At 41.0% G+C, this 9,573-nt stretch overlaps 1 protein-coding gene across 2 annotated transcripts in view; it reads right to left on the bottom strand.

Annotated features, from left to right (window-relative positions):
• The window catches only part of FAR1 (fatty acyl-CoA reductase 1), a 105,569-nt gene extending 96,366 nt beyond the window's left edge, over positions 1-9,203 (bottom strand). Inside the window, exon 1 of one of the 2 annotated variants that reach the window (XM_043970798.1) lies at positions 9,043-9,203. The gene's annotated coding sequence lies outside the window, so the exon portion shown is untranslated. The remainder of the gene's footprint in view (positions 1-9,042) is intronic. The other variant, XM_043970797.1, reaches the window with a different exon arrangement.
• Between the last annotated feature and the right edge of the window lie 370 nt (positions 9,204-9,573).

Below are 9,573 nucleotides of genomic sequence, written 5' to 3' on the forward strand. Positions count from 1 at the left end.
TAGTATATGGGTCAAAATAGCTGTCTGCTGATGTTCCTTCCATGTCTCAGATTCTGTTATTCTAAGATGCCCAGCCTCCCTCAGGCCTGCAGAAAGGCCAATAGGCTATATCATGTGTGAATTTCCAAAGGGAAATTAAGTTAAGCCAGCAGTGAACCAACCAGGTAAACTGAAAAACAACCAGGTCCTTTTAGGCTGGAGCCAACACCAAACCAACTCTTGAGCTCTTAGTCAGTGTAAGCATTTCCACATCTGAAATCTGCAAATGCTCTATGACTCCAGGGCTTGGAGGTTTTGGGGGTTATTTTTTGTTTGTTTTGGCATAGCTTAGACTTAAGAAAGCAATAGAAGAAAGGTTAATAATACAGACTAAACTTAAAAGTGTGTCCTGCATACTTTTTTTTAAATCCATAGAGCCCGAGGTTAAACATTTACCAGCACACCAAGACTTTTATATACATGTCAAAATAACCTGAGCACTTACAAAGAAATTGAGATCTGTTAGAGATATGAATCGAATTCTGAGGTTCCCACAGTAGTCCTTGGGTTTAGACAAAATAAGTCACAGAGATTTGTGAGAAACCTCCCCCTCCCTCTGACACCGATCAAAAATTAGGACCTGATACATAAAATAGATAGATACAATTTGGGGGTCGAACTAGATTATCTCTAAGGTTTCTCTCTCCTAGTTTTAAAAAATTATGATTCACCTTACACAAAGCAGGCATTGAACAAATGTTTGTTGAACTGATTCATTTTCTATCAATTAGACTGTCACTCCATAGAATTAAATATGGTGGTAATGGAAAATAAGCAGCTTTTTCAGGATATAAAAGGTTATACCTTTGGACGATACAACAGTGGGTTACACTGATGGTCAATCTCTGAATCACTACAGCTAAGTAAAACTTCTCACTGACCAGCTCTCATTTGTCACTGCAAAATAAAAGTATTTTGTAGGGTTCTTATCTATGCCAAGTTATTATCATAGTTATAGTTATATTTCATAGAATCAATTAAATAGCACAAAAATTGTTTAAGCTTTTTTTCTTTAAAAATTATTCTTACACCATGATCACTTCCTCAATATACACCCTTTCCAAAAAGAGAACCTTTTCTAATAATAATAACACTATTAATATGGCTCCTACTATGTTCAAGGCTCTATGCCAAGTGCTTTACAAATATTATTGCATTTGATTTTCACACCAAGCCTCTGAGGAAAGTGCTATAACGATTCCCAATTTACAGGTGAGGAAACCGAGGCAAAGAGAGATTAAGTGATTTGTCCAAGATTACAAAGCTATTAAGTGTGAGGTCAAATTTGAACTGAGGTCTTCCTGACTTCAGGCCCAATACTCTAACCATTGCACCATCGAGCTATCAGTAAAGCTGATCAGTAAAACAAAAATAAAGAGACACCATATGCAACATTCTCTACCTCTAGTCCAAGACCTCTATACTAAGAGGAGGAAATATGTTTCATCAGTGCTCTCTGGAACCAAGACTGATCATTATATTTAACTCATAATGCTTTTTATTATGTTTTCAGTTACATTACTGTAGTCATTGCATGTTACTATTGTCCTGATTCTATTAAGCCACACAATGTGAGATGACTAATATTCTGGACCAGCCCACAGAATACCCTGAAGATGTTCACAAGATCCCCTTAAATCTCTGATCATCTTTGATCATCAATGTTGTCTAAAGACTATTGAAACCTGTTGGAATTTCTTCTAGAATGCATCTTAGCATCTAATTTCTTATGAGGAAGAACAACTAAACAATCTCAAAATCCAGGGATAAAAAAACTCTCAACTAAAGCAATCAATTCGGGCAGAAATTATCTTTTTCTGTTCTCTGAAAAAAATGAAATTTTGTATCTGTTCTATCGTTAAATTATAGAAAATGGTAAATGGAAAAAAAGCTGTTGGGTCCCATAGTCTATTCTATTAATTCAGTGAAAGCAGCTGCCAAAACATTCACTTCTGACACCCTCACTAGGAGCTCCCACAGCCTTGCTTGGATATCAAATAGCACTTTACACTTTTTTTGTGAATTTATTACATTCTATTTTTGTATCATGGCTATTTGGGTATTGCTGTGTACCCCTTCTAGTCTATAAATGTCAGGAGGGCAAGGGCAGTGCTCTGCCTCCCCTCCAAGGTCCCAGCACAGAACTGTGCACAGAAAACAGGTATTCAATAAATGTTTGTTGAACTGAATCTCCAATTTTATATCTAATTCTAGATGTTCAATAAAACTATAATCCCTATATGTAACAATGAAATTAAAAGTAAAGCAAGACAGCCACAACTAACCCTCCTTAAACTTCTCATAGCACTCTGCCTGAACCTTTTCTTTGCATTTCTTTCCCTCTCTCACAGCAATGTTATTTGTGCACATCTCCCCATTAGAGTGAAAGTTCCTTCGAAGGAAGGCTCCATGTCAGATCTAACTTTATAACCCCATCCCCAGAGAGCATACCTGTACACAACAGGTGTTTGACTAATATTTCTGGATTAGAACTACTTTTGATCAGTTAAACTTACACGTAACAAACATAGTTCCTAATTTCTGAATCATCTCTATGTTAATAATTATTAAACTTGTTTATAAAAGCTAAGTACTATACTAAAAACATGGCAGGAATTCTCGCTTTTGCTAAGCTATATACCACATACACATTTTTTCAGACCTCTCCAAAACTAGATAAAAATCAGAGTAAATTCTTTAAATGCAACACAATTTCCCTTGTTACTGTTACACCAACATTTCTGGTATGCCTGAGGCTATCACAAAAGCCACAAACTTCAGCAGTAACATCAAGTTTGTCAGACAAAAATAAAAGCCCATGTATTGCAGCAGAAGTGCTGGCCTGGGGAGGCAGAAGACCTGGCCTTTGGCCTTAGTTTTATGACTAAATTATATGACTTTGGACAAATCATTTCCCTACTTGAGGCCTCCTCAAATTTCGTAGATCCTGTCCAGTTTTAACACTGATTCTAAAATGATTCTAAAAATGTTTTGAGAAAAGAAATGAAAAATAATTTCTATTTTAATATCAAAGGCATATTAGACACACATCACTTAAAACTAGCAACTGATAGCATAAGAGGAGATCATTAGAGTTAGGATGAACTTACAGACATTTGTAGTGTCAGTCTTTTGAGGCCTATAAAGTTCATAATCTACCAATTCATTCATACTGTAAAAAGGCACAAATTCAAGGGACACAATCTGTAGTAGAGTAATTAAAAACACCTTTAAAAAAGTGTTTATATGAAAGCGAACCTTATACTAGGCCAAGAACATCTTTGTTACTACTTAGGCAATATTTCACACAGGGTCAAAGATTTCTGATGGGAAATGTCTACAGTAAGATTTAGGCTCTAAATTTATGATCCTACAATACCAGAGAGAGGCAAGCTGGCATGGTAGGTTAACCTTTGAGTGAGGAAACCGTGGGCTTAAGTCCTACCACTGATACATATTAGCTATGTGACTATGAATAAGTCACTTAACATCTTTGACTCCCAGACAACCCTTGACAAGTTCCAAATAAGCTGCCCGACAGCATCAGGAGAGTTAGTCTCTACACTGGGAATTTTGAAACTGATGAAGTCACAGCTCTGGACCAAAATAAATAAATAATCGTGTGATTACAAATTCTATGATTTTGTTCCATTCTTCTCCTACCTTTAAGTACTCTCACCACCACCTTTTTTTTTTTTAAACTACCAAATAAATGTCTTTCCCTCTTCCTTCTCTCTATAGAAATCCTAAAATACTGGATTTGGAGTAAAAAAAAAAAAAAATCACACACTAATTGGTTGTCATTTAACTTTTCTCTTTCAGTTATCCCCATTGGAGCAATAGAGAAAAGGGAGCAAATAACAGTCCCTAACTCAAAAAATTATAAGGATAAAGTGAGAGAATATAAGTCAATTGTGAGCTCCTCAAGGGCAGGTCTTTTGCCTCTTTTTGTACCCTTAGCACTTAACACAGTGCCTGGCATATAGTAGGTGCTTAATAAATGTACTGAGTGTAAAGCCCTACATTTTAAATAGGAGCTACTATTATTACCCACCTTTCAGGATACAGTTCAAGTCCTATAAGATTTCATCTGTAGACCAAGGCTCATTCGTGTACTTTATTACATATGGTTTTGAATTGTGCCTTAACCTCTGTTCCAATATGTATGAAGGAGTAGAATAAGTTCTGTGTCTGATGGTCAAATACCAACCATCTCAGCCACTTACTACTTATGTAACCAAACGCAAGTTGCTTCACCAGGTCTTTATCTTCATCTGTAAATTGTGGAGGTTGGATTACGTGAGCTCTGAGATCTAAATCTCTAATCTATCATCTAAATCTGTAATCCTATATATCTAAATCTATAATCCTGTATGTCATCTCGCCAAACATATTGTAGGTTCTTAGAAGACAGGGGCCATCTTACTTTTCTTTTGTATCTTCCTATATACAGAAATAGTGCTTGATAGTGCTAGACATGATAGATCAATAAGTATTTACTGACTGAATAAATGAAATACATGTCTTTGAAGATATTGTTGACATTCATTTCCAAGTCGCTTAGTTTAATATAAGCATTACTTCCTTGTCTAACACACAAAACTAGACAACCAGAAAGCTCAGCATATAGGTTATACTAGTTCAATGAATTCTCTTATTAACAAGAAAAAGTAGAAAACCCTTTGTGTTTCAAATCTGAGATTTCTTGCCAAAATATAATATGCTGAGCATTATTTAGTACTTGATGATTAAAAGATTTTGCCCTGCTTCCAAAGTCATAGTTATAAATACCATCTGTATACTGTCCTTATCCTCTAACAGTCCTCCAAATACCTTTCCTTCTCCCCTCTTTCTGCAAGTGAAGGACTAGTGTATAGAAACTTTTCTCCTATTGAAGTGAACCACACAGGATAAAAATCCAGGGTCACCTAAGTAAAAAATAACATCTTTTAAGAATGAAAAACAAAGCATTGCACTCAACTTTTTAAATTAACATTATGAGGGGCTGCTAGGTGGCGCAGTGGATAAAGCACTGGCCCTGGATTCAGGAGGGCCTTAGTTCAAATTCTGCATCAGACACTTGACACTTACTAGCTGTGTGACCTTGGGCAAGTCACTTAACCCTCATTGCCCCACGCCCCCCCCCAAATTAACAATATGAGTCTGTAACAAGTTCAATAATAAATGTATGCTTTAATTTTATAATTATACCTTGGAACAGAAAATAGGGAGATGGGAAGAAAATATGACAAAGGTAGGGCATAGCTACCTGTAAAACAAAAAAGCATCAGAGAGACCTTTAGGTGACACACAGAGACATAACTTACTATTCTACAATCACAACTCATACACATACAGATACATTTTCCCATCTGGAATATAACCATGTGCTGTTTTTACCTTTACAGATTGGTATTGGTCTCACAGCTAAATTAAACGATCAAATATTGATTAAGCATCTGCTATGGTAAGCATGAAAAAAACAGTGGTAAAGACTGTGCTTGAGGACCTCACAATATGGACAGGAGAATTGTGGAATTAAAATGAAATTAAGGTGAAGGTCATATCTAGCCAACTGACAGAGGTTCTCCATTCCTGGTATAGGACAATGGGCTCAATGTGTACTTCGCATATATAACAGCCACACCCTTAAAAGTTTCTTTAGTGAATAAATCCTTAACATCAAGGGTTTGGAGGTTTGTTTGGGTTTTTTAGTTTTGGGGGGGGGTTTGGGGGGGGGTTTTGGGGGAGGTCATCTTTTTCTCTTAAAATTCAGGGGTAGGGCAAAATTATTGAGGATTCCAGTTGACCAAACACATAAACGTAGCTTTATGAATTTCAATATTCCAAAATTAACAAGTGCTCCCAATGCAAATCTACAGAATCAAGAATCAGATGCAAGAGGGATGAAAAGAAGAAAGGAGAACATTCAAAGAAATCCTGTGAGATTTGCCCTACTTGTAGTATTATCCCCATTTTATAGATAGGGAAACTGAGACCCAGAGAAGGCAAATTAGTACATCCATGGTTTCACAGCTAGTAAGGAAAGATTCAAGCCCAGGTCTCCCTAACCAGAAAGCCAGCAATCAAACAATCTACCAATGAGACGCTGCTTCTCACTGTTAATTGTGAAAGCTTGACCATCCAGCTCCCTCATATTACAGTGATCTCTTCTTGTCTAAATCAGATTGCCCGTCTTCACTTTTCAAACTTCTGGGACTGATCAGCTTTGATCTAACCTGCTGATTAATTCCTCCTCAGAATTCTCACCCTTTGCTCCCCCAGTATTTTGCTTCCTTGATTTCTCTCACTGGATCTTCTGTTTACCAGATATGAATTCTTACATACTCAGCCTAAGTATTCACTTCCTGTTTCTCTCACCAATACCACAGTTTCTATATCTTTGTGAAGATGACAACTATACCTACATCTGTAATATTTTCTATGGTCCCATAAGTCCAAACTGTCAACATGACATCAACACCTGAAAAGTATGCTTATCAACACCCTCTTGATTTCACCAACACCAATGACACCAACAACCTCTAGGTGTCCTAGATTCAAATGTTTCTGAATGTGCTTTTTGCCTTTGCCTCATAACCAAATTCAGTCTAAGTTATCATCTTTTAAGTAGGTAGCCCCCTAGTTAGTATCCCAGCCCTTAGTTACTTATCATTTAAGTTCAATATTCATTCACATAGCTGGTTTTCCTCAACTATGTGAAGCTAGTTATCTTACTCATATACCGTTTTCAACTTCTTCCTGTGCTCCAAAGACTCCCTGTGTTGGTCTTCAGCAATTTCTCATTCTAATGTTAACCTCATTTTTTTCTGTTCCCACACAATTCCGTGCCTTGCATGTGGCATTTTCCTCTCCTATCACCCTTGGAATACCCTCCCAGTCTCTTTTGATAATGCATATGTCACCAAAATATACCTCAAAATTCACCCTGTAGGCATTCCTTGATTATCAAAAGGTCATAGGTTTAGAGTTGGAAGTGACATTAGAGGTCAACTAGTCCTAATCCCTCTTTTTATGGAAGAAACTGACAAGACAGAATAATCAGTCAGTACTAAGTAGCAAAGCTGAGATTTGAATCTAGGTCCTCTGACTTCAGATCCAATGCTCTTTCCACTATATCATAGTTCTTTATAAACCACTCTTTATTTTTTACTTCAAGATTTCTCAGAACTTATTTATTCTGTTTGCACTATAGTAAAATGTCCCCAGAGTCAGTGTAAAGCATCACACTCAAAAAAGTGTTTTGTAAAGTAAATCTATTTCCATGTTAATTGATAGGCCAGAATATAACAGGGTTGTACTAATCTGTTTACAAAACAAGAGAGTGAAGATTAATCATTCAGTAAAACAAATTAATTTCTTTGGTTCCAGTTCAGATAACAGTAATGTCACAAGTGAGAATCAAGTAAAGAACACAATACAAAAAAGAAACCTGGAAGAGAAAAAGGAAAGTATATTTGTGACACTAGGTTAAAATTCTTTTTATGTCACTTCACTATAATGAGAACCCTGTAAGACAGGGATGTGACTTTTTAAACAATGTATTTTTTTAATTAGTTCCACAACAATTAAACAATTCAATTGTCTGGTCAAGTTTTTAAATGAGATTTTACTTATTTTTTACTGCATAATCTACACCTAAGTATATATCATCTTAACCCTTTCTCAGTCACTTTCATGTGTATGTGTACATATATATGTAAATATATTCATATGTGTATATACATGCGTGTTTATATATACACATGCAAATATATCACACAGATGCATGTATAATATCGCTTAGTCAAGGAAGCTTTTCTACTTTAACAAGGGGTTGTAGTCTCTTGCAATATTAACATTCCTGATGCAACAAATAGTAAATCTTTTTATTAAAAAAGTATGAGTTATTCAGAAGACTCCTCACTGTTATCTCATAAAATGGAGTACCAATCTTGCTGTTGATTTTGATAAAAATGTTGTTCTGTTTTGTTTTCTGAACTGACAAGAAAAGCAAGTGAAGGAAGAGGGTTGTAAGGAGGGCTTTTCAATTCAACTCAAGCATCTATCTACTCGGTCCTCTTTGGTGTAATACGCACTGTGCTTGGTGCCAGCCCAGTCCCTTAAGGAGTTTACAGAATCTCAGCCCTCAGAGCGGCCGAGATGGATAAAGTTTGGAGCGCACAAAAGGTCCCTCAATACGTGGTCACCAATTTCCCCATCCACAGATGCCCACCTCTCTTAGCTCCGTCTGGCACAAGCCACTATCTCTAACTACCTGCTCTTGTTGGGATCTCCACCCTCCTACCTCACTTCCTTCCAGTAACAGGTACACTTTCTTCCCACCAAACCCCACCCCACCCTTCAAGCAGGCGCCCTCTCCCCAGCCCGGCCTATCGAGCACCCGCCTGCAGACCCCCTTCCCGAGCTCCCAGCCCCCTCACTTCCCCAGTCCCGCAGCGGTCCCATTGGCTCCGGCAGGAGCCCTCCTCCTCCTCCTCTTCCTCTTCGGCTCCCCCCGCCCCCCTGCCCCCCAACAACCTGCGCGCTCCCAGCCCCGGGGCACACACTCGGGGAGGATTCGGTCGGTGGAAGGCAGCGGGAGCATCGGTCCCGGGCAGGGCCCGGTCCCTCGGCCCCCGCCCCGTTCTCCTTCCACCACCCTGCCCCAAGGCACGGTACGGGCTCCCTCCCTCTCCCTACTCCCCGGCGCGCGGCCGCGGGCGACCAGGCCCCTCCCCGGCCTCGCCCTTCCCTCCCTCGGGGTCTCTCGGAGGCGGCAACTCCGAGAGACGCTTCGCGGCACCCGGGCCCGGGGCGAAGAGAGAAGCCGGGGAAGCCCCGGAGCCACGACCCCCGCCCGCCCGGCCGACCTGGGGCCGGGCCTCGCAGCCAGCCTGGCTTCCCGGCCGCCGGGCCCGGACTGATGCGAGGAGGAAGGCGGGCTCTTCTCCCACTCCCATTGCCGCTGTCCCCCCGGCCCGACCCTTCCCATCCTCTCACCGAAATCCGGGGGGGACCAGGCCGCGATCACCCCCTCCCCAGTCCAGCGATGCTTCCTTCGGCCGCCGCCGCCGTGCTCTCTTCACTCCCCTTCCCACCGCCCCCGACCGGCTGCTGAAGAGCGGACAGGCAGCGGCGCTCCCATTGGCTACAGCCCAGCCTCGCGTCAGCCGGCACCGACCCGGACCGCAGAATGCTATTGGCTAGCAGAACGCCTCGTTCCCACGGCTCGATCTGATTGGTGCGCGGTAGCCCTTAGCTCCAGGACCGCTCTTCCTCCTCCTTCCTCCCTCCTCCCCAACCCGTTTCCATCAGGTTAGGAGGGGGTGAGAAAGGGAGGGGGTGGAGGGGACTGGTTCGGGCGGCCAATCGGGGCCTCGCTAGCGGGACTGCAGGGGGGCTTATCCCGGGTCGGGACCCACGGGGGGCTTGCCTAGCCAATGGGTGTGTGCCCCACGGTCTCGGCCTCCAACCGCTTGGGGGCCCACCCGGGCCCTGGCTATTGGCCGGGGCCCCTCCCGGCCCGTGGGC

Source organism: Dromiciops gliroides, chromosome 6 (genome assembly GCF_019393635.1).
Source record: "Dromiciops gliroides isolate mDroGli1 chromosome 6, mDroGli1.pri, whole genome shotgun sequence".
Classification (NCBI taxonomy): Eukaryota; Metazoa; Chordata; class Mammalia; order Microbiotheria; family Microbiotheriidae; genus Dromiciops; species Dromiciops gliroides.